Here is a 25,817-nt window from a genome sequence, read left to right on the forward strand (position 1 = left end):
CTTCATTAATATGGCTGTTAATGGTTTGAAATCGCAATTGTCCATGTTAAGTTCACACCTCTCTTCTGCCCAGAAATACTCATTTTGTTTGCACTTATCAGACCACTGATCAAAGTAACATTACAGTCCAACACAAACTATATAAGCCTGCTGATCACACCGAATCTATCACAAATCCCCACCTAAGTATGATACTTCGCCAATAACTCAACGCTGGTAGCACAAAATCCATTATGGTCGGACATGCCCCATTTGCTTTTCTTATGAGTAGTACTAGTGTGTCTTCGGAAGAGGGATGTAATCGTCTTATAAGCTACCACATTTAAAAACACAACCACAACGACAATGTTACTGTCACTTTGCACAAAAAGCAGTCTTGATTCTACAGGCACACAGAAGTATCACTGATTATATCCCTGTTAAAAACTGGGCATGGTTTATAAAGCGAGTTATGGTATTGTTTCCGAATGAAGTGGTCTTCCACACAAATACTGTGACATTGAATACAGACAGTGATTGCTGAGAGTGTGGATTAACAGACTGAAAGCGTGGGTGCCTGTCGCCAGTGGTGTAAGCTTGAAGTGAAATTACCCTTCTCACTAAATTCATAAAGTGATTCGTCGTGTTAAGCCAATATCTGCAACTTCCTCATGCTGCTGCTGGATATTTCTCACGATAACAAACAGTATTTATAACACATTTCATTTCGTCACCGTGTAGATACTGTAAGAGAGATACTGCCATATATCCACAGGTTAAAATCGAGGGAGGATGGTGGTTGATTAAGAATAATCAGATACAGATGGTGTGCTATGTGGGGAATCACTTGAAAAAAGGAACACCAGATTAAAGTCAAAAGAAATGTACAACATCCTTTGACCATTACATTGGCTTTCCAGAACTATAGTGTTATGCTTTGTGGTAGAAATGCTGCCTGAGATTTCGAACCAAGTCTCTACATTCAACCACATACTTGTGTTGGATCCTATGGAGATCTCTTTAAAAGCTTATGTGTCACAAGTGAATCATATTTGTAGCACTCTCATATCTGGGAAAGAGTCATCTTCTTCCGAACTCTTTGCAAAAGTTCACATACAGCAAAACTGCAGTGTGGTTTTAGACATCTCGCTGCATCCTGTGTCTGTTCCTTAGTCTCTGACCCAATCTCTCAGCAGCTTTGTCCTTGTGATCATCAGAATTTATGTTGGTTAAAAAAATGTTAAAATGTCTGTGAATTATAAGGGACCAAACTGCTTAGGTCATCGATCCTAGACTTACTCGCAACTTAAGCTAGCTTATGCTAAGAAGAACACACATACACCCATGCTCGAGAGAGGACCTGAAAATCTGGCGTGAGGGGCTGCACAGTCCGTTACATAATGCCTCAAACTGCGCGGCCACTCTGTGTGGCATTTAAGTTGGAATTGAGTGGAAGTCAGAGAGCACTATATGTACTACCTTCAGCGTTCCATAGAGAAAAAAGATGAACTCAATTAATGTGACATGACCGTGTTTTGACAATTTGGTGGAAATGGGAACATGAATCAAAACTCCACCAACGATGTACACTGTGTAAGATCAGCGCCAAACAAAGCTCCTGCAACACTAGGTAGTAGACAAGAGAGTATGTGCAGGTACAGTGGCGTTTCCTATCAGGAAAATTAGGAAGACTTCACACTACTCGGGAACTATAAGCAGAGTGATGAATTTTCAACTGCATAGCCCTTCCTTTACAATATACATAGAGGTACCACAAGCTGACGGAGATCTGCCTCTTTCAGAGTGCATTCATGTCTCTCAAGCAAACATTACACCCCCTCATTATTTTTGTACCATCCAACTGAAATAAACTAAGAATCTATAAAATCTTCACTAATGTCAGGTGGTGAGGAGATTGGTAAAATATTAGCGTGGCCCTCTCTTCTGATATATCGATAACATATACCACCCTCATGCTGACAACAAGCATATGTGGTGATCCTGTTAAATATGTACAGTGGTATTGGTCCACTGGAGCAGGTGGCCAGTTTTCGAAGTCTCTTGCAGAGATCAGTGTCACCCATACTGCAGAAGGACCATGTCCCACACACCATCGATCAGAAGATACAGTTTGCAACGGTACTTTCGCTTTCTCGTCAATACGGTACCAGAACGTTTAAGTTCTACCACTGTGAAGACGGAAGATCCGCGATTCGGAATGTCAGAACTGTGTAGTAAGTAGCGGCAGGAACACCACCACAAAATTACGCAGCACTAACACTCCAAACCATCGACTCTCGGAGAGAGATTTTAACCGTGTTCAACCTAATGGTAAAGTATCGAACTATTTTTCTCCGAATCATACAGCTTGTGGTAAAAGCAGTGAGAATAACTTCTTCTGGAAACGTTCTATCAGACAAAGCCTGTTATAACAATAAACTATTTCGCTTAATAAAACGGCCGCCAGTCCAAATTGGGCACAGTGTCTACACAAAAAGATGAAGTCTCTTTCCGACACAATAAATAACTACTTTCATTTACTATGTAATTTAAACACAACCACTTAATTTCCATTTACTATGGTCACTTGGCAGTAAGTACTATTAATCCCACTGTCTGTTACTTATGGAATTTATCACTATACTTCAGTAATTATTTAAAGAAGACACACATATGTTTCAACAAGGATACAAAAAATATTAAACATATAGCTATCATTCAATGACCAAAACTATTATTCAACTAGGCTAAATTTCATTTCATTAGGACTGTTATTTGTTAATGTTTTACCAACACCAATATTTGTTTGGCTTTCTTTGACATGGTGAAGCAACATGAACAATTACTGTTAAGATTGTTGCAGTTAAACAATTATGTTACTTTACTTTCCAAGATGCTATTGAAAACTTGTCCTCATGGTCACGCAAACCGGTTGCCCTTAAACTGATACATGCAAACTTTAGTATTTAACAATGATTTTCACAATTTACTACCAAAACAGTACTATTGCCAGTAATTTACTATTATTCAAGCTTTAATAAACATCAGGATACCCGGAATAAATTCTTTTAGGTAAGGACCCTACTGCAGTAAATGAAATAGGAAAATTACGGTTAAACGCAAAGGTACATTTAACACCTATATTCCACTAATTGAAGATGGATGGTTCATACTGTGATACACTTCTAAATAAAGTACCTTGCCTGTTACTGATGTCGAAGGTGGCGTGAGGCCGTGCTGCGTAGTAACATTGCGCAGGTATGGCTCTTGATGTAAGTAGCTCTGTATTCCTCTTGGTGGCGACGATAAAATTGCAAATTTCTGAGCTATTAGTTTATTGCCGTACTGCGCCAATCATGTGGAACACGTCCAAGGCCAAAACCAGTCTCACAGGTACATTCGGGGCCTCTAGTGCTTGACCAACGTAATGCTTGTTCACCACCTGCAGTGCAGCTACCGACTGTGTGAGCCACTTGCGCGCCAATTCTCACTTGCGCACCCCACCACCTTTTCCATTCCACCACAGAACGGAATTCTGTTCTACCTATGATCGCTACACCTCTTCAATTTACTTTTCAATTTACAAATCCCTAAGTATGAACATCTACAATTGCATGACATCATATACATACATAATTGACATAATTAATAACAGTTGTACTTGAAATATTACATAATTATTTACAAAATATGTTTTAATACATTTATTCCACCCACGTCAAAGAGGTTATTTTAATCAGATAAACTACACTTAACAGAAGCTTACTCTCGTTATAGTATTTGCTTAATTTTTCAAAATTATTATGGAAAAAATTTTAAAATATAGAGATTAATAGCATTATTACATTTACAATAGCATTACAAGTTCCTGTGTTGTTCTTTCATAAGCAGTTTGATACATTGTTTCTCTGAAGCAGTGTATGATTACAGCATTGTAAACAGCTGTAAAATTTGTTTTTGCATCATGACTTCAAGGTCTGTGGCAGATGCTAAACTGACGTTAAAACGTTTCGATCCTTTGGCCCAAACAGAAAGCTGGACATCGCATACTGAAAACTGTGCTGTCCCCACAACACACAGGATGGTTGAAATAAAAGACAGAGGCGGTGTTCCTTATTGGAAAAAATGTGGAGGACATTGTAACATATGGAACCTGGAAGATTCTGCAGCATTGTGGAGCATTTCCAGACAGCTGTCCAAGACGATAATCTCCTCATTTAATCTCATCTTCCACAGTGATGGGTCAACAGATTTCGTGGTGTTCCATTTGTCGAAAAGAATCTGAGCATTTATTCCTCATATTGGGGGCGCATATTGCACCCGGGTATGTGATAGCTGTTTGGTGTCATAGACGGTAGTTCTCCTGACCTCCATATATTTGGACACAGCTTCCTTCGTTTTTATGACTAACTTGGCATAAACACATGTGGAACAAGGGGTATACTGCTGAACATAAACCGATAGAGAATGTATGGTATGCACCATACATGTCAATGTGTGATGTCAATCTCATCGATGGAGGAATGGAATAAGTTTCATTAGTCCAGGCGAGCATTTAAGTACCTTCATCCATCCATAATTTTGTCGTGTTTTCATCATTTTTCCATATTTTTCAAAACTACTTTCATAGTTTTATCAAAGTATTTTGCTCCATTACTCAAATTCCAAACCTCTACTGTTCACAAGGTTTCAAATCAGTAAAACGTCTAATAATGTCGATCATATGATGCTATGAGGCAATGACATTGCAGCGTGGCGCTCAATTTCTGCATTCTTGCTAAACCATCTTCTCAATTACTTTGCAAGTGTCACATGCCTGTGAACTTATTGCGATCCCTGTTACACAGACTAAATAACGTGACACAAATACTGATTCATAGTGCAGGAAACAGCCAACAGCAGAGAGGAGATGTAAAAACTACGATCCTTAGCCAAAACACGTTATAAACTTGGCAAACTTTATTACGATTTGTCATCTCCTCTTACGTTGATAATTCATGGAAAAATCTCTCATTTGTGGGACGAAGTCGGAGATTCAGAGCTCTGTTTCCAAATGAGCTACCCCTTCATTGAACATATAGGCTAAAGACTCTGATCAAAACTCTATATGGCCTCATTCTATGTATCTCGTAACTCTTCCTCTTTCTTTAACCAACCATCTCTGAAACACTGACTTAATTTGAAACTGGCCAGAAGTAGCAGGGTACTATACCCACTACATTCTACGCCTTGTGAAAGAACAGAACCACCTGAGTTCCACATAATCAATACTTTTTGATATTTTGCTTTTACGAATGGTATACACCGGTTGAAATATTTACTTGAGACCCAGGACAAGAATCAGTATTTCTTTAAGGAAGGCATGTGGAAGGGTGCCCATTTTGAGGCGTCATTTACTACCCTAAACAAATTTTTGGTTAATAACCATTCCATCGAAAGCCACTAATGGTTACCAAGATTCTTACCACATACATACAAATTGTAGACATTTTTAAATTAATATGACAGTTCATATGGACATTTGCATTACACTTGAAATTACAATTGGTACTCGAAGAACATATGAGCTATGCAATACAAAGATGGCTCGATTGACAAGTCATTTGATGAAATAAACCTGTGGCAGCACTCTGCTCTGTCTGTGGGACTAGAATCATAACTGTGGGCAAATCCCACATGGGCTTGAATATAATTTCACCAAATGCTAAATAAAAGACATTAAAACACATACATCTCCACTGCAACAGTAAGCTCCAGGCCTACTCCATGGCAAGACGTTAGGCACAAGTTCAAACAATGCAGGTATCCAAAGTCCATTAGCCACCTACCAATATGGAGTACACAATCATGTCAAATTATACTTTTACTAACTAAGAGGGCAAGAAAGGCAAATGACGACACTTTGGTGTCATAAGACAATGTTATTCTGCTACCACATAGACAACACATGGCCAAGCTTGTCAAACGCTACCCACATGTAAAACCTGAAGCAAACAGTGATGCTTCAGTAGTTAGCTGCAAGGCTGTTATACATAGATCGAGATCAGTATTTAAATTAAGTACTGGGAACTAAAACACTATTAAAATGGTAATGACACTTAAACTCTTGTTATTTTCAGAGAAATTAAGAAACTCAGTGCTGAATTTGCCCAAAAGCTTTCATCACACACCCACAAGTACCTTTCAATAATAGAAACACTCAGTAAATTACTCCTTCAGAATCACTAAATGCTAGTCCTAATCCGGGTTCAAAAAATGGCTCTGAGCACTATGGGACAACTGCTGTGGTCATCAGTCCCCTAAAACTTAGAACTGCTTAAACCTAACTAAGCTAAGAACATCACACACATCCATGCCAAAGGCATTATTCGAACCTGCGACCGTAGCGGTGGCGCGGTTCCAGACTGTAGCGCCTAGAACCTTACGGCCACCCCTGCCGGATCCTAATCTGGAAACATCCCCACCATCACACAATACCAAAGCAGCGACAATAAACTACTCAAAAGTGTTCTTGATGATTCAACAGGAGTTACCTTTCTGTTTTGGTTTCGTATATGTGATAATTTACGTACAGGGTTAGGAGGTGTTTCTTATGGTTGACTCTAACTATTTTCATGTCTTCTTCTCTAGTGGTTAGTTAGTGGTTATGTACTCGTAGGTGTTGTAGAAATGTGGAGAGGTTTGTCCCATATTTGCAAGCTCTTATGTGTTCTATGTATCTGACATCAAATGTTCTACCTGTTTGTCCTCTGTATCTGCCTTCACCAGCCTTACACTGTAGTTTATATATACCTGCTTCCTGGCATAATGTCTGTTTTTTGCCAGTTTTGGGGAGGGAGTTTTTGTATAGAAATGTCTGTTGCGTATGCTGTGTTTAATCCCTGTCTTTCGAAAATGTTGATGATCTTATGTGTGAGTTTGTATGTTACTGTGTACCATCTTTCGTTTTCTTTAATCTTTTTCTGATTATGCTGTGTAGCTGTTATGGGAGAAATAAATTAAGTTGTACCAAGGAAACGCAGTTTTATTTACAGAACCAGTATTCTCTTTTTATTCTCTTCGACAATCCAGCAAAATGTGTGTTCATCTTTTTAGCAATAAGTGGCGTAATTTCTTCATGTTGTTGGCTCAGTACCTACGCACCGCAACATAGTTAATGATTACTTTTACGAAGTCCCATAATTGTTTCTCACTGCAACGTAGAAGCTTCAAATTCGTCCAAGAGATGGTAAAAACGTTCCCCTGTATTGGTGCACAGGCCTGCGACGTCATCTCCGGGCTAGGCGACGCTTCAAACAGTAAGGTTCCGACACATACGAAAGAAAAGCCACAACTCAGAAGATCGTGTGAGGTATAAGGTGTGTTAATGACGTCACATTGGCATGAAATTTCGCCACAATTCTGCCCATCGACACCTTGGACAACTAATGCAATAGAAAGATCGTCACACCGCCTCTTGCCTACGTTTCATTCATCCTTTCGACGCCTCTTCCATGGAGGTGACAACCACGACAACACCCAGTGTTGAAATCACGCGGTTTCCTTACGCGTGACACAGGAAAATACTTCAAACACAACGCCGCTCAGAATCGACAAGGAACATCCTTAAGGTGTTAGCATAAAAGGCATTAATGAGACCAATCGTTTGCTTGAGTAGCTAATTCCCACATATTTCTAGTTCGAAACCGTAGTTCGCAGTGTGACGAGGAATAAGACTGAAACTTCCTGGCAGATTATAACTGTGTGCCCGACCGTGACTCGAACTCGGGACCTTTGTCTTTCGCGGGCAAGTGCTCTACCACCTGAGTTACCGAAGCACGACTGACGCCCGGTCCTCACAGCTTTACTTCTGCCAGTATCTGTGAGAACCGGGAGTGAGTCGTGCTTCGGTAGCTCAGATGGTGGAGCACTTGCCCGCGAAAGGCAAAGGTCCCGAGTTCGAGTCTCGGTCGGGCACACAGTTATAATCTGCCAGAAAGTTTCATATCAGCGCACACTCCGCTGCAGAGTGAAAATCTCATTCAGGAATAAGACTATTCAACCCTCCGCTATGGACATCGTGGGTGGGCAACCGCCACCGCTTTGGTGTACAGGGTGGGGAGGGCCGTACAAAATCCTAAGAACGAGATTAGAACATCACTCGAAACAGCGAAGCGTCTATATGCTATTACAAACTCCCTGGTTCGCAGCACCTTGTGGCGTGATCAGAGGGATGCGACACTGGCACATGTGTTCCTCTAAGGGTATCCAGTGTGGCAACACCCTCGTGCCAACCACCCACCTCTGCTGAACACCTCAGTGCAATCCTTGTACAGAGACAAGCTGAGATAAAGTCACAGGATCCTGTAGGCGAACTAAGCTGCTGCTCTACAGCCTGCTAGCTGTTTCGAAAGGGTCTGAAGGGGATGCCTGTTTGCAAGCACCTAGGACTCCATCACAGGTTGCCTCTGTACATATACGCCTTCAAAGTGATCATCAAAGGTGTCACCAATGGTCTCACCGAGCTGGCAGGTCTTAGAGGGGCTCTTTGCTCTTTTATTCACATGTGCCATTATCAACCCCTCCATCCCCCTCCCAACCCCTATGACCGCGCCACACCGGGATGCGAAACAGGAAGACTGGAAAGGTGTAACAATCTTTTCGTGAATCAGATCGCGTTCAGAATGCATCAAATGGTTCTGAACGGTCCTTGTTGGTTCCACAATGTACAGTAGAGGGAAAACTGCGGTCGCACGGTTCTCGAAAGGGGTGCAGTCACGTACAGAGTCATTTTCAGTGGGGTTCACTAGCACGCTATTACCGTAGAGAAGGAAAAAAATATTTGCAAGTTTTTGGGAAGGTTATATGGGACCAAACTGCTGTGGTCATCGGTTCCTAGGCTTATACACTAATTAATATAACTTAAACTAACTTATGCTAAGGACAACACACACATTCATGCCCGAGGGAGGACTCGAACCTGCGACGGGGGGGACTTCGAGAAGGGCCGGCCGGAGTGGCCGTGCGGTTGTAGGCGCTACAGTCTGGAGCCGCCTAGGGCATGGATGTGTGTGATGTCCTTAGGTTAGTTAGGTTTAATTAGTTCTAAGTTCTAGGCGACTGATGACCACAGATGTTAAGTCCCATAGTGCTCAGAGCCATTTGAACCATTTGAGCCACTTGGAGAAGGACTCGTCCAGTATTGTCAGCTATGTCCAAGGGTTGTCCAGAACGTCTCTTGTGTCTCATCATACTGAACACTGTCGTTTTCGACCGCAAAATGTGTGGGAAATAACGCCCCAAGGAAATGAGTTGTTTCATTGATTCCCTTAATGCCTCGCTCCAACGCCATTTCGTGTTACTTCCGAACGGCCGTGTGTCTGAAACGTTTTTCTTAGCCATCGACAAGAAAACCGCGTGATTTCAGTGCTTGACGTCACCGTTCTGACCAGCATAGCGGAGATGTCTACGGAAGGTGTGAAATGTGGGTAAGATGGGGTGTGACGATCTTCTCGTCTTGCGACACCTCCGGGTTGGCACTGTCCAGAACTGTGATGAAATTTGGTGCTAGTGTACATCATTAACACACCTTACACCTCAGATCAACTACTGAGTTCTGGACTTGTCTCCCCCTTCTGTGGACACCTTGCTACCCAAAGCGTCGCCTGGGCTCGAGGGTGAAGTCGCTGAGCTCCACGCTTCTGCTCCATTACGTTGGAAGGTTGCACCTTTCAGCTAAATTTTAAGTCCATACGTTTCAGTGGGAGACAATTACGGGGTTTAGAAAAAGTGATGTTCTAATTGTATGGTGCAGTGGAGATGCTGGACTTACCACACGATTTAGTACAGGTACGTAAATGATAATTCTTAATGAGAGGTACGTAAAGTAAGTATATCAAGAATCCCACATTAGGCCGCCTCTTTTATCTGTACTCCAACACACAGTGCTCCATTGTTATAAGACGTTGCTAAGCTGTTTCTTACTTAATGCGGTTGAACGTTCATTTAAGAAAGTCAACGCGCACGTCTTCTGAAGAGAAGTAAGCCTTATGAGACCAAAAACCAAATGCTATGGTTGCCGCGTTCAAGTCATTACATTTCCATTTCTCCACGTCATACAAGTAACTCTTGCACGTAACATATGTTTTAAAAAATGGTACCAAATGTACTCCGATCATTTCCTCCACATTCCACGTTAATGGTAATGTAATTTCTTAGGAAGAGAAAAACTTCTTAGCCAACATTACAAAAAAAAAAAACACTGTATAGTGGATAACCGGTTTCGGTAAACTATGTTACCATCATCAGTTCTTCGTACAGGTCATTACAAAAATCTTGTGCCAGATGCACATAAAATCTTTTCATTAAATTTCCAGATGCACGACGTATGAAATGAATGTTTTGGCACGTCAAATGTAAAAGTCAATGATATCATGCCTTCGCTGTTGAGAGTCAGTCTTGTGGAGCCCTAATAGGAGTGATGTGTGGTCGTATGGATGCAATGTTGTGGCGATTTGTGTACATAGTAATTTTAACTTTTACTTTTGACTTGCCAACACATTATTCATTTCCAATGTTGTGCATCTGGAGAACTGATGGAAATATTTTGTGTGCATCTGGCACAGGATTTTTACAGTAACCTGTACGAAGATCTGATGGTAAAGTAGCAGTTATCCAGAATACAATGTTTCATTGGGATATTGGCTAAGACGTTTTTCATCTCCTAAGAAAGTAAGTACAGGTCGCCCCTTCATACTCAGTATGCGTCAACTAAAGTAATGTAATTGTCATTTATTCTTCTCACGCCTAAGACAACACTTTGTTGTTATATGACATTATTATTGCTATGAGTCATAGTTATGGTGATCTGTCTGAATGATTCTGTTTTCGCCATTTGACTACTTTTAATGTCCTTATACATGCACTATTGCAATTTTGGCTTTGTAGCCATTGCTGAGTGAATGATTCCTTATTAGTTAGGGGATATTTCATTTCGTGTTACAAGTCAAGGGCATCATGTTTACTATTTTACCACAGTGATATCGCCGTGTTAGAGTCACATATATGGTTTGTTTACGTGACATTTCATTATGATCTCTGTATTTTCCATTAAAGAATATGTTATTCTTGATGTCTGCTACGAAATGGAACTTAGCTTATTTCGAAAGGACAACAGTGAATGGCTTGATAATAGATACAAACCCGAAAATACAAGACAGTTTCCGGAAGGAAATAAACAAGAGTCAAACGGGGCAAATAGCACCATTGAGACAAATTTTATAGTTGGAATCACGATACTGACCGACCATGAGTTCCAGAGATAATTCTCTCGGGGTACGGTTAATTGTCGAATATTCGACTAGGGTCTCGCAATACTCAGATTTCCACTCAATTACGGTTCTTTCGCTTCCTCATAAGCTAAAACTACGTACTCGTCCGTACGTTATACTTCTTTTAACAGTACGTGAAATCATACGCTAGCTATCACGCTCGCGAAATAAATACACAACTGATACATCCAGTGCTAACGACAGACTCCCAGGAAACATGTGCAGTTAACAAGCAGTAGCACGTGTATCTCACTAACAAAACTATCCACAGTGGATTTAGTGATACTCGGGTGTGCCTGATGCCTGAGAAAAGAGAAACCAATCCGCAACATTCACTAATACGATCACGGACTTCCGTGCGGTCGTGGTACGTCACGATAACGACTTGCTCTTGATTTCAATGTTGTTGTTGTTGTTGTGGTCTTCAGTCCAGACTGGTTTGATGCAGCTCTCCATGCTACTCTATCCTGTGCAAGCTTCTTCATCTCCCAGTACCTATTGCAACCTACATCCTTCTGAATCTGTTTAGTGTATTCATCACTTGGTCTCCCTCTACGATTTTTACCCTCCACGCTGCCCTCCTATACTACATTGGTGATCCCTTGATGCTTCAGAATATGCCCTACCAACCGATCCCTTCTCCTCGTCTAGTTGTGCCACAAATTTATCTTCTCTCCAATTCTATTCAGTACCTCCTCATTAGTTACGTGATCTAAACATCTAATCTACAGCATTCTTCTGTAGCACCGCATTTTGAAAGCTTCTATTCTCTTCTTGTCTTAACTGTTTATCGTCCATATTTCACTACCATACATGGGTACACTCTATACAATTATTTTCAGAAACGACATCCTGACTCTTAAATCTATACTCGATGTTAACAAATTTCTATTATTCGGAATCGCTTTCCTTGCCATTGCCAGTCTACATTTTAAATCCTGTTATGCAGTGCTAGCCAGCAATATTCTTATATAAATTTCAACGAAACCAGACAACAGCCCGCTCCAACCCAAACCCGGCATCCAGTTGTATAGCAAGTAACATAACGCCCATGTCAATGACTGGCAGGTGAAGCAAGAAGGAAGATGCAGAGTACAGGTAGCATTGACTAAGTGTGTACAATAGTCGAGATCTCTTGCACTAAGGGTTTATTACTTTGCTTAAATAGCTCAAGTACGCAGATAATTTTTAGGAAATCACTCTAAACTGTATTTCAAGTACTTAATAAAACGTCAGAAATATTTTACAAAGAGATTTGATAGTAACTGTAGCGTTATATGGAATTCCAGTACAGATTGTAATCAGCTGACTGTTGACATTTACTACAGAAAGAAAGTGATTTTCTTCTCAGTACACTGATGCTCCACGTCTACCTGGTTCAGAGAAGATTAATTGAGAGCTAATAGAGCGGAGCAGTAGCCACCTCCAGTGTTTTTATGCTTCACAATGCAAGGTGAAAATTAATTCGGCTGCAGAAAACGACGGAAATTATTGGAAAAATTTCGAGCCCGTGCAACCGGAATTTCAGTTCTTTCTCTCTCTTTCTCTCTCTCTCTCTCTTTCGGCTATCGAGGAAAGTTCTTGCTGGGGTTGAATAATCCGTCCCCGCACTGCTTTCATGCCCTCGCTGGCCCTTTCTGTGTTCCAGGGAAGGGAGAGGGAAAAAAGGGTGGCGGGGAGGGAAACGTGGAGCGTGAACAGTGTGGTTGCCGCCCGGGGGGGGGGGGGGGGGGGGGAGGGGCAGGAGAGCCAGGCCAAGGCAGACAGCGAGCACGAGTTCGGAATTCTGTTGACAGCCGGCTCATTCAGCTGGTTGGAAATTCCGAACGTCGGTGTCAGGTGCAGGTAAGTCTGCCGATGGCTGCATCGAGCGTAGCGACATGGCGCGGCCCCCAACAGTCGTACAGCCACCAGGAAAGGCAGCGCCACGTGTGCTCAGAAATGCAGGCGTGCCGTCTCCGCCACCGGCTATTTGTAACACTGCCGCTTGGCGAGAATAATTGCATTAACAATCAGCCATCGTACAATGACATTCTCGGAACAAGTCTGTGTCTCAGCCGTCAGTAGTTTCAATCAGATCATCTTGTTACTTCCATAGAGATGACGTCAGTTGTGAAGTATTCTATTCTGGAGAGCCAAAGCTATCTACACTACTGGCCATTATTGCTACACCACGAAGATGACGTGCTACAGACGGGAAATTTAACCGACAGAAAGAAGATGCTGTGATATGCAAATTATTAGCTTTTCCGCGCATTCACACAAGGTTGGCGCCGGTGGCGACACTACAACGTGCTGACATGAGGAAAGTTTCCACCGATTTCTCATACACAAACAGCAGTTGACCGGCGTTGACTGGTGAAACGTTGTTGTGATGCCTCGTGTAAGGAGGAGAAATGCGTACCATCACGTTTCCGACTTTGATATAGGACGGATTGTAGCCTATCGCGATTGCAGTTTATCGTATCGCAACATTGCTGCTCGCGTTGTCGAGATCCAATGACTGTTAGCAGAATATGGAATCGGTGGGGGTTCCGGAGGGTAATACGGAACGCCGTGCAGGATCCCAACGGTGTCGTATCACTAGCAGTTGAGAAATGCCTACCATCAGCTTTCCGACTTTGATAAAGTTCGGACTGTAGCCTATCGCGATTGCTGTTTATCGTATCGCGACATTGCTGCTCGCGTTAGTCGAGATCCAATGATTGTTAGCTGAATACGGAATCGATGTGTTCAGGAGGGTAATACGGAACGCCGTGCTGGATCCCAAACGGCCTCGTTTCACTAGCAGTCGAGATGACAGGCATCTTATCCGCATGGCTGTAACGGATCGTGCAGACACGTCTCGATCCCTGAGTCAACAGATGGGGACGTTTGCAGGACAACAACCATCTGCACGAACAGTTCGACGACGTTTTCAGCAGCATGGACTATTAGCTCGGACACCATGCCTGCGGTTGCCCTTGACGCTGCATCACAGGCAGGAGCGCCTGCGATGGTGTACTCAACGACGAACCTGGGTGCACGAATGGCAAAACGTCATTTTTTCGTATGAATTCAGGTTCTGTTTACAGCATCATGATGGTCGCATTCGTGTTTGGCGACATCGCGGTGAACGCACATTGGAATCGTGTATTCGTCACCCCCATACTGGCGTATCACCCGGCGTGATGGTATGGTGTGCCATTGGTTACACTTCTCGGTCAGCTCTTGTTCGCATTGACGGCACTGTGAACAGTGGACGTTACATTTCAGAATGTGTTACAACCCGTGGCTCTCCCCTTCATTCGATCTCTGCGAAACTCTACAATTCAGCAGGATAATGCACGACCGCATGTTGCAGGTCATGTACAGGCCTTTCTGGATACAGAAAATGTTCGACTTCTGCCCTGGCCAGCACATTCTCCAGATCTGTCACCAATTGAAAACGTCTGGTCAATGGTGGCCGAGCAACTGGCTCGTCACAATACGCCAGTCACTACTCTTGATTAACTGTGGTATCGTGTTGAAGCTGCATGGGCAGCTGTATCTGCACACGCCATCCAAGCTCTGTTTGACTCAATGCCCAGGCGTATCAAGGTCGTTATTACGGCCAGAGGTGGTTGTTCTGGGTACTGATTTCTCAGGATCTATGCACCCAAATTGCGTGAAAATGTAATCACATGTCAGTTCTAGTGTTATACATTTGGCCAATGAACACCCGTTTATCATCTGCATTTCTTCTTGGTGTAGCAATTTTAATGGCCAGTAGTGTATATTACCATACGGCCAACCCGATACGTTGTTCACGGTATATGATGCCAGTTGAAGGTTGCGTACCTAACAGTTTCCAGGGAAGGTAAAAACGCTATTTTGAATATTTCGTATACACAATCACTGAGTTTACAATTTTTCGAGTGTATTGATAATCTACTTATTGAGAGGTATTATCTAAATACTGCGTAGGCTTCTGCGGCCAGAGTTAGTTGTCATAAAAATTTTCTGAATGTCGTACAATCTCATAATGTGAAAAACTCTACGGGAGAAATCTACGTTCCGGCCACACTCACAGTGGCCTTCTTCTGGCTTGGTATCTCGTAGGTAATTTGTTATTGTCTGCATCTGCCCAGATGAAGGACACTGTAATAGTTGGCGAAACGTTGGTTTCTCCTCATAGTTTCTTACATCATGACATCGTAGCTCAGAAAACTTTTATGTCAACAGATTTAATCTTGTGTTAATGGTTCACTACAGTGAGGCAAGTTGTTACAAACTGTGCATATGTCATGAGCCAGCGTAACGTATGTCGTGCGAATCCCCCAGGATATATTAAAACAGTATTTGAGAATGAGAGCACTTACAGATTTCTATAAAACATAATACGTAATTTCAAGCCTTTTTGAAACATTTCGTCGCTGACACCCGCATGAAATGACGAAAGTCTTCAACACCATAAATAATGTTTTAATTTATTAATTTTTCATAATTAACTCTACTCGCAATACACTTTGCTGACAGTGTCCACATACCAGGTGCAGAAATATGAAACCGGAATTTGGTTACATTAATTACAAGTATGTTGTTTGAAATTGATAAACAATATTTTATTCAAAATAATCTCCATTGCTATTCATACATTTCTCCCAAGTGTCCACCAGGTTATGAATACCACGCCAAAAAAACCGGTTCTTGTAGAGAACCATTCAGCGAGCCTTATTCGTACATTTTCATACGATTTGAAGCGTTGTTCAGCGAGAGCGTGTCCCAGTAATACAAACAGATGATAATCAGATGAAGCCAAGTTTGGAGAATAGGCCTCATGCCCTATTATTTCCCAAATGAACACCTCTATCGGTCCCCCGTTATGCTGTGTGTGATGGGGCGTTATCATGGAGCAATATGATTTTGTGTTGCCTTTTTCCATATTCTGTAATGTTCGATTTAAATCCATCATTTTCTGTTAGTAGCGACCAGTTTCAACGGTTTCATCAGGTTTTAGCAGCACAAAATAGATGACACCCTTCTGATCCCATCAAACACGCAGCATTGTCTTCTTAGCAAAGCGATATGGTCTTGCAGGGGATGTCGATGGTTTGCCTGGATTCACTCATGATGTACAGTGCTTAGCATTCGGAAAATATATCATCACCAGTTACTATTCGATGGAGAAACGAATTTCTATTGTGTCCGGGGAGCAGCATTTCATTTTGCTTGCTGTCTTTCTTTCAGTTCATGCGGAACGCATTACCCCACTTTCTGCGCCTTTCCCATAGCTTTCGACTGAAGAGAAACGGCTTTTTGTGTCACTTTCAATTGCTGCACGAGTCCCTGTTGAGTCTGGGTATCATCTTCATCCAATAAGACCTGCAGTACCTTGTCTTGGAAATTTTTCGGTGGTTTCCCGCCCTAGTCGTTTCTCACGTTTACGCTTTAGAATATTTTGAACCACTCGCAACACTGTGTTTTCACAACATCATGTTAGCCGAAAGCTTCGACAAGCATTCGATGCGATTTTGCAGCAGTTTTTTCAAATCGTAACAGAAAACCAATGCTGTCCCCAAATCGTAGTTCATAGGCACAAAACTCGACATGTTACAGATTTGTAACATATACCATGTAACATCTTGGGTTGTCGGGTATTCTGCCGGATATCAGCGTCGTACTTGCGCGATATTTCGGTCACGTAGCTCGAGACCTTCATCAGGTGCGACCTGAGACTGCTCCTCGAGTGGACCTGGTCCAGTATTTATGCCTATGGCCTTCCCCCTCCACCAGCGGCTGCAGGCGCTTCCTCTGTGGTCCGCGCCCATTCCCTGCGACCTGCTGGAGCGTTGCTGCTCCGTTTTCCGTCCGCTGCGGTTCTAGGTGTTCCCTCTGCGGTCCGCGCCCACCAAACCCGCTCCTGGGGGTTTCATCTACGGTCTGGGGTACCAGGCGGTCCCCCTGCGGTCCGTGACCGCTCACCACGACCTGTTGGATCGTTGCCGCTCCGTTTTTCGTCCGCTGCGGCTCTGGATGTTCCCTCTGCGGTCCGCGCCCACCAGTCCCAGTTCTGGGTGTTCCATCTTCGGTCTGGTGCTCCTGGCAGTCCGTCAGGGGCTCGTTTACCATCTCCATGTCTCTGGTTCTTCTGTCTGTGTAGTGTTGCAGCTGGCCCCGTTGCTCCTTTAACAATTCCAGAGCCGGATCCCAGGCTCTGCTTAGCTGGTACCCTGTGTCACGATTCACAAGATCGTCAGCCATTTTAATCTCAATCGATTCTCTTATAACACTGTCCCAAAATCTGGGTGCTTGTGCTAGAATCGTGGTATCCTCATACTTCATGGTATGATCTAGTTCTAGACAGTGTTCAGCAATGGATACACGGACAGACAAATTGAGAGGGCACTCCGACCAGCCACTATACCACAGGTTCCTGAAGATGACAAAGATGAAGCAAAGATGGTGGCATATCTGCCCTATGCTGGCTCTATTTCTGCCAGAATCAGTAGGATCCTGCGTAAAAACAATATCAAGTGTGTTTTCTGTCCATCCAACAAGATCGGGGGACTGCTGGGGAGTGTCAAAGACGACCTGGGGTTACGAAAACCAGGGATTTACAATATACCTTGTCAATGTGGCATGTCCTACATTGGCCAGACGACAAGAACTGTGGAGATCAGGTGCAAAGAACATCAGAGGCACACTAGATTAAGACAGGTGACTAAGTCAGCCATTGCTGAACACTGTCTAGAACTAGATCATACCATGAAGTATGAGGATACCAAGATTCTAGCACAAGCACCCAGATTTTGGGACAGTGTTATAAGAGAATCGATTGAGATTAAAATGGCTGACGATCTTGTGAATCGTGACACAAGGTACCAGCTAAGCAGAGCCTGGGATCCGGCTCTGGAATTGTTAAAGGAGCAACGGGGCCAGCTGCAACACTACACAGACAGAAGAACCAGAGACATGGAGATGGTAAACGAGCCCCTGACGGACTGCCAGGAGCACCAGACCGAAGATGGAACACCCAGAACTGGGACTGGTGGGCGCGGACCGCAGAGGGAACATCCAGATCCGCAGCGGACGAAAAACGGAGCGGCAACGCTCCAACAGGTCGTGGTGAGCGGGCGCGGACCGCAGGGGGAACGCCTGGTACCCCAGACCGTAGATGAAACCCCCAGGAGCGGGTTTGGTGGGCGCGGACCGCAGAGGGAACACCTAGAACCGCAGCAACGGAGCAGCAACGCTCCAGCAGGTCGCAGGGAATGGGCGCGGACCACAGAGGAAGCGCCTGCAGCCGTTGGTGGAGGGGGAAGGCCATAGGCATAAATACTGGACCAGGTCCACTCGAGGAGCAGTCTCAGGTCGCACCTGATGAAGGTCTCGAGCTACGTGACCGAAATATCGTGCAAGTACGACGCTGATATCCGGCAGAACACCCGACAACCGAAGATGTCATTAGATCGCCGGGAAAGCCTGAAGAGTTACATATACCGTGTAGTTCGTAGGCACAAAACTCGATATGTTACAGATTTGTAACAGATACCGATGTATGGAACTGGGGTTACTGTATGTTGGACATTCGTCGGCAGCCTTTGCAGGAAGCAGATGGCGCTGCAGACGCGGTCTCATGAGCCCTATAGTGACGGCTAGCACCACTTACAGGGAAATTCCGGTTTCATACTTCTACACCTGGTATACCGTCCGCCCCGAGTAGCTGAGTGGTCAGTGCGACAGAGTGTCATTCCTAAGGGGCCCGGGTTCGATTGCCAGCTCGGTCGGAGATTTTCTCCGCTCCCTATCGACGCGCAAGTCGCCAAAGTGGCGTCAAATTGAAAGACTGGCTCATGGCGAACGGTCTACCCGACAGGAGGCCCTAGTCACACGACATTTACATTTTTACCTGGTATACCAATGAATGTGCCGACGAGACACAATTCAGTAGGTGTGACGTCATAAACAGAGGGATGCATGAAAAATTTGCTTTTGCTTAAAACGAAGCTCAGATTACACAGACTACATCCACCCACTGAGAGTACTTAGTGTCTTCCAGCAAAGTTAAGCCTTTTGAGTCTTCAGCCGTAGAGGTTTTACATGCTTTACGTCAGATATGTAACACGTTAACTAATTTGCAAGGTAATGCGCTTGAAGCTGTTTTGCGAACGGGAGTTCGATTCTTTACAGAATTGGGAGTTTATTGGTTCTTTTATATAGAGCTATAGCGACATTTCTCACTGCAGCGGAGCCAGCGAGATATACGGGCCTTGTAACGCTCCCGTGACGTCACACTAGTCGACATGTCCGCCACACTCCGTGGAATCTCCGCTCCATTAAGGAATATCAATATTTAATTGAAAAGATATCAGCTAAGGTCCTTAATTTTGTTGTATGCTATCGAGAACTTGTACACATTTAAAAACGCATTCAAGAATTGTTAAACGCGTTTGTAGTAGTTACTCGCTCCCCGTCGACAGCTGCTGACATGGCTCGTTAAGACATACAATGTCACGTGGTTTGACGTACGTGGCACGTCAAGTCTTTCTGTTGGGTCTCACACCCGTATTCCACTATCAAATTTATTTGTCAAAGTTGATATGTCAAATATTTATATCAAAGAAGTTTGATGGTGTAATAGAGCACTTTGTTAAATCTCTTCCGTCTTCAAATAAATTTGATCAAATCCAGGGCCGCGCTGTAGATTTGATCATAAAAGTCGCTTGTCTCCCGTTCACTGCAGTGTGACATGTTACCACGTGGAGCGCTAGCATCGTTGCAACGTTCTGTATCTGCAGTGTGTTTATAAACATGGGCGGTAAATACAATTGGTGTGTACCGACAACTACAAAATTAATACAGATGTAAGAAGCTGATAAGGCACTTTACAACGTGAGGCACCCTGAATAAAAAAACAGATTAAGAAGATTGGAGACGTGACCTAACCTAACCTAATCTAACCTAACCTGCCTCTCTCATGAAGCAAGCAATCGGATTGTTACAGTGAGCCTGTCTTTTGCAGATATAACAGCTCTTAAGCGAGTATTGTGCTTTGTGATATGAGGATACACTGGAGTGAGCATGTATGCTCGACCATGCTTAAGTAATTTATGTATGACTTGACGTCCTACACTACAAGCTCACGTAACAAGTTTTGTCGAATGCTTCTATCGTCTCGTCGTAAAACACACGGCTTCACCAACGTACGTTTCCTTCGTTTCCCCCTCTTCTCTTTCACATGTGCACACAGTGCAATTGTGGTATATGCAAATGCTGCGGTTAATAAGAAGTTGTTGTTGAAACTTCCTGGCAGATTAAAACTGTGTGCCCGACCGAGACTCGAACTCGGGACCTTTGCCTTTCGCGGGCAAGTGCTCTACCATCTGAGCTACCGAAGCACGACTCACGCCCGGTACTCACAGCTTTACTTCTGCCAGTATCCCGTCTCCTACCTTCCAAACTTTACAGAAGCTCTCCTGCGAAACTTGCAGAACTAGCACTCCTGAAAGAAAGGATATAGCGGAGACATGGCTTAGCCACAGCCTGGGGGATGTTTCCAGAATGAGATTTTTCACTCTGCAGCGGAGTGTGCGCTGATATGAAACTTCCTGGCAGATTAAAACTGTGTGCCCGACCGAGACTCGAACTCGGGACCTTTGCCTTTCGCGGGCAAGTGCTCTACCATCTGAGCTACCGAAGCACGACTCACGCCCGGTACTCACAGCTTTACTTCTGCCAGTATCCCGTCTCCTACCTTCCAAACTTTACAGAAGCTCTCCTGCGAAACTTGCAGAACTAGCACTCCTGAAAGAAAGGATATAGCGGAGACATGGCTTAGCCACAGCCTGGGGGATGTTTCCAGAATGAGATTTTTCACTCTGCAGCGGAGTGTGCGCTGATATGAAACTTCCTGGCAGATTAAAACTGTGTGCCCGACCGAGACTCGAACTCGGGACCTTTGCCTTTCGCGGGCAAGTGCTCTACCATCTGAGCTACCGAAGCACGACTCACGCCCGGTACTCACAGCTTTACTTCTGCCAGTATCCCGTCTCCTACCTTCCAAACTTTACAGAAGCTCTCCTGCGAAACTTGCAGAACTAGCACTCCTGAAAGAAAGGATATAGCGGAGACATGGCTTAGCCACAGCCTGGGGGATGTTTCCAGAATGAGATTTTTCACTCTGCAGCGGAGTGTGCGCTGATATGAAACTTCCTGGCAGATTAAAACTGTGTGCCCGACCGAGACTCGAACTCGGGACCTTTGCCTTTCGCGGGCAAGTGCTCTACCATCTGAGCTACCGAAGCACGACTCACGCCCGGTACTCACAGCTTTACTTCTGCCAGTATCCCGTCTCCTACCTTCCAAACTTTACAGAAGCTCTCCTGCGAAACTTGCAGAACTAGCACTCCTGAAAGAAAGGATATAGCGGAGACATGGCTTAGCCACAGCCTGGGGGATGTTTCCAGAATGAGATTTTTCACTCTGCAGCGGAGTGTGCGCTGATATGAAACTTCCTGGCAGATTAAAACTGTGTGCCCGACCGAGACTCGAACTCGGGACCTTTGCCTTTCGCGGGCAAGTGCTCTACCATCTGAGCTACCGAAGCACGACTCACGCCCGGTACTCACAGCTTTACTTCTGCCAGTATCCCGTCTCCTACCTTCCAAACTTTACAGAAGCTCTCCTGCGAAACTTGCAGAACTAGCACTCCTGAAAGAAAGGATATAGCGGAGACATGGCTTAGCCACAGCCTGGGGGATGTTTCCAGAATGAGATTTTTCACTCTGCAGCGGAGTGTGCGCTGATATGAAACTTCCTGGCAGATTAAAACTGTGTGCCCGACCGAGACTCGAACTCGGGACCTTTGCCTTTCGCGGGCAAGTGCTCTACCATCTGAGCTACCGAAGCACGACTCACGCCCGGTACTCACAGCTTTACTTCTGCCAGTATCCCGTCTCCTACCTTCCAAACTTTACAGAAGCTCTCCTGCGAAACTTGCAGAACTAGCACTCCTGAAAGAAAGGATATAGCGGAGACATGGCTTAGCCACAGCCTGGGGGATGTTTCCAGAATGAGATTTTTCACTCTGCAGCGGAGTGTGCGCTGATATGAAACTTCCTGGCAGATTAAAACTGTGTGCCCGACCGAGACTCGAACTCGGGACCTTTGCCTTTCGCGGGCAAGTGCTCTACCATCTGAGCTACCGAAGCACGACTCACGCCCGGTACTCACAGCTTTACTTCTGCCAGTATCCCGTCTCCTACCTTCCAAACTTTACAGAAGCTCTCCTGCGAAACTTGCAGAACTAGCACTCCTGAAAGAAAGGATATAGCGGAGACATGGCTTAGCCACAGCCTGGGGGATGTTTCCAGAATGAGATTTTTCACTCTGCAGCGGAGTGTGCGCTGATATGAAACTTCCTGGCAGATTAAAACTGTGTGCCCGACCGAGACTCGAACTCGGGACCTTTGCCTTTCGCGGGCAAGTGCTCTACCATCTGAGCTACCGAAGCACGACTCACGCCCGGTACTCACAGCTTTACTTCTGCCAGTATCCCGTCTCCTACCTTCCAAACTTTACAGAAGCTCTCCTGCGAAACTTGCAGAACTAGCACTCCTGAAAGAAAGGATATAGCGGAGACATGGCTTAGCCACAGCCTGGGGGATGTTTCCAGAATGAGATTTTTCACTCTGCAGCGGAGTGTGCGCTGATATGAAACTTCCTGGCAGATTAAAACTGTGTGCCCGACCGAGACTCGAACTCGGGACCTTTGCCTTTCGCGGGCAAGTGCTCTACCATCTGAGCTACCGAAGCACGACTCACGCCCGGTACTCACAGCTTTACTTCTGCCAGTATCCCGTCTCCTACCTTCCAAACTTTACAGAAGCTCTCCTGCGAAACTTGCAGAACTAGCACTCCTGAAAGAAAGGATATAGCGGAGACATGGCTTAGCCACAGCCTGGGGGATGTTTCCAGAATGAGATTTTTCACTCTGCAGCGGAGTGTGCGCTGATATGAAACTTCCTGGCAGATTAAAACTGTGTGCCCGACCGAGACTCGAACTCGGGACCTTTGCCTTTCGCGGGCAAGTGCTCTACCATCTGAGCTACCGAAGCACGACTCACGCCCGGTACTCACAGCTTTACTTCTGCCAGTATCCCGTCTCCTACCTTCCAAACTTTACAGAAGCTCTCCTGCGAAACTTGCAGAACTAGCACTCCTGAAAGAAAGGATATAGCGGAGACATGGCTTAGCCACAGCCTGGGGGATGTTTCCAGAATGAGATTTTTCACTCTGCAGCGGAGTGTGCGCTGATATGAAACTTCCTGGCAGATTAAAACTGTGTGCCCGACCGAGACTCGAACTCGGGACCTTTGCCTTTCGCGGGCAAGTGCTCTACCATCTGAGCTACCGAAGCACGACTCACGCCCGGTACTCACAGCTTTACTTCTGCCAGTATCCCGTCTCCTACCTTCCAAACTTTACAGAAGCTCTCCTGCGAAACTTGCAGAACTAGCACTCCTGAAAGAAAGGATATAGCGGAGACATGGCTTAGCCACAGCCTGGGGGATGTTTCCAGAATGAGATTTTTCACTCTGCAGCGGAGTGTGCGCTGATATGAAACTTCCTGGCAGATTAAAACTGTGTGCCCGACCGAGACTCGAACTCGGGACCTTTGCCTTTCGCGGGCAAGTGCTCTACCATCTGAGCTACCGAAGCACGACTCACGCCCGGTACTCACAGCTTTACTTCTGCCAGTATCCCGTCTCCTACCTTCCAAACTTTACAGAAGCTCTCCTGCGAAACTTGCAGAACTAGCACTCCTGAAAGAAAGGATATAGCGGAGACATGGCTTAGCCACAGCCTGGGGGATGTTTCCAGAATGAGATTTTTCACTCTGCAGCGGAGTGTGCGCTGATATGAAACTTCCTGGCAGATTAAAACTGTGTGCCCGACCGAGACTCGAACTCGGGACCTTTGCCTTTCGCGGGCAAGTGCTCTACCATCTGAGCTACCGAAGCACGACTCACGCCCGGTACTCACAGCTTTACTTCTGCCAGTATCCCGTCTCCTACCTTCCAAACTTTACAGAAGCTCTCCTGCGAAACTTGCAGAACTAGCACTCCTGAAAGAAAGGATATAGCGGAGACATGGCTTAGCCACAGCCTGGGGGATGTTTCCAGAATGAGATTTTTCACTCTGCAGCGGAGTGTGCGCTGATATGAAACTTCCTGGCAGATTAAAACTGTGTGCCCGACCGAGACTCGAACTCGGGACCTTTGCCTTTCGCGGGCAAGTGCTCTACCATCTGAGCTACCGAAGCACGACTCACGCCCGGTACTCACAGCTTTACTTCTGCCAGTATCCCGTCTCCTACCTTCCAAACTTTACAGAAGCTCTCCTGCGAAACTTGCAGAACTAGCACTCCTGAAAGAAAGGATATAGCGGAGACATGGCTTAGCCACAGCCTGGGGGATGTTTCCAGAATGAGATTTTTCACTCTGCAGCGGAGTGTGCGCTGATATGAAACTTCCTGGCAGATTAAAACTGTGTGCCCGACCGAGACTCGAACTCGGGACCTTTGCCTTTCGCGGGCAAGTGCTCTACCATCTGAGCTACCGAAGCACGACTCACGCCCGGTACTCACAGCTTTACTTCTGCCAGTATCCCGTCTCCTACCTTCCAAACTTTACAGAAGCTCTCCTGCGAAACTTGCAGAACTAGCACTCCTGAAAGAAAGGATATAGCGGAGACATGGCTTAGCCACAGCCTGGGGGATGTTTCCAGAATGAGATTTTTCACTCTGCAGCGGAGTGTGCGCTGATATGAAACTTCCTGGCAGATTAAAACTGTGTGCCCGACCGAGACTCGAACTCGGGACCTTTGCCTTTCGCGGGCAAGTGCTCTACCATCTGAGCTACCGAAGCACGACTCACGCCCGGTACTCACAGCTTTACTTCTGCCAGTATCCCGTCTCCTACCTTCCAAACTTTACAGAAGCTCTCCTGCGAAACTTGCAGAACTAGCACTCCTGAAAGAAAGGATATAGCGGAGACATGGCTTAGCCACAGCCTGGGGGATGTTTCCAGAATGAGATTTTTCACTCTGCAGCGGAGTGTGCGCTGATATGAAACTTCCTGGCAGATTAAAACTGTGTGCCCGACCGAGACTCGAACTCGGGACCTTTGCCTTTCGCGGGCAAGTGCTCTACCATCTGAGCTACCGAAGCACGACTCACGCCCGGTACTCACAGCTTTACTTCTGCCAGTATCCCGTCTCCTACCTTCCAAACTTTACAGAAGCTCTCCTGCGAAACTTGCAGAACTAGCACTCCTGAAAGAAAGGATATAGCGGAGACATGGCTTAGCCACAGCCTGGGGGATGTTTCCAGAATGAGATTTTTCACTCTGCAGCGGAGTGTGCGCTGATATGAAACTTCCTGGCAGATTAAAACTGTGTGCCCGACCGAGACTCGAACTCGGGACTTTTGCCTTTCGCGGGCAAGTGCTCTACCATCTGAGCTACCGAAGCACGACTCACGCCCGGTACTCACAGCTTTACTTCTGC

This window comes from Schistocerca piceifrons, chromosome 8 (assembly GCF_021461385.2).
Source record: "Schistocerca piceifrons isolate TAMUIC-IGC-003096 chromosome 8, iqSchPice1.1, whole genome shotgun sequence".
NCBI classification, from domain to species: domain Eukaryota; kingdom Metazoa; phylum Arthropoda; class Insecta; order Orthoptera; family Acrididae; genus Schistocerca; species Schistocerca piceifrons.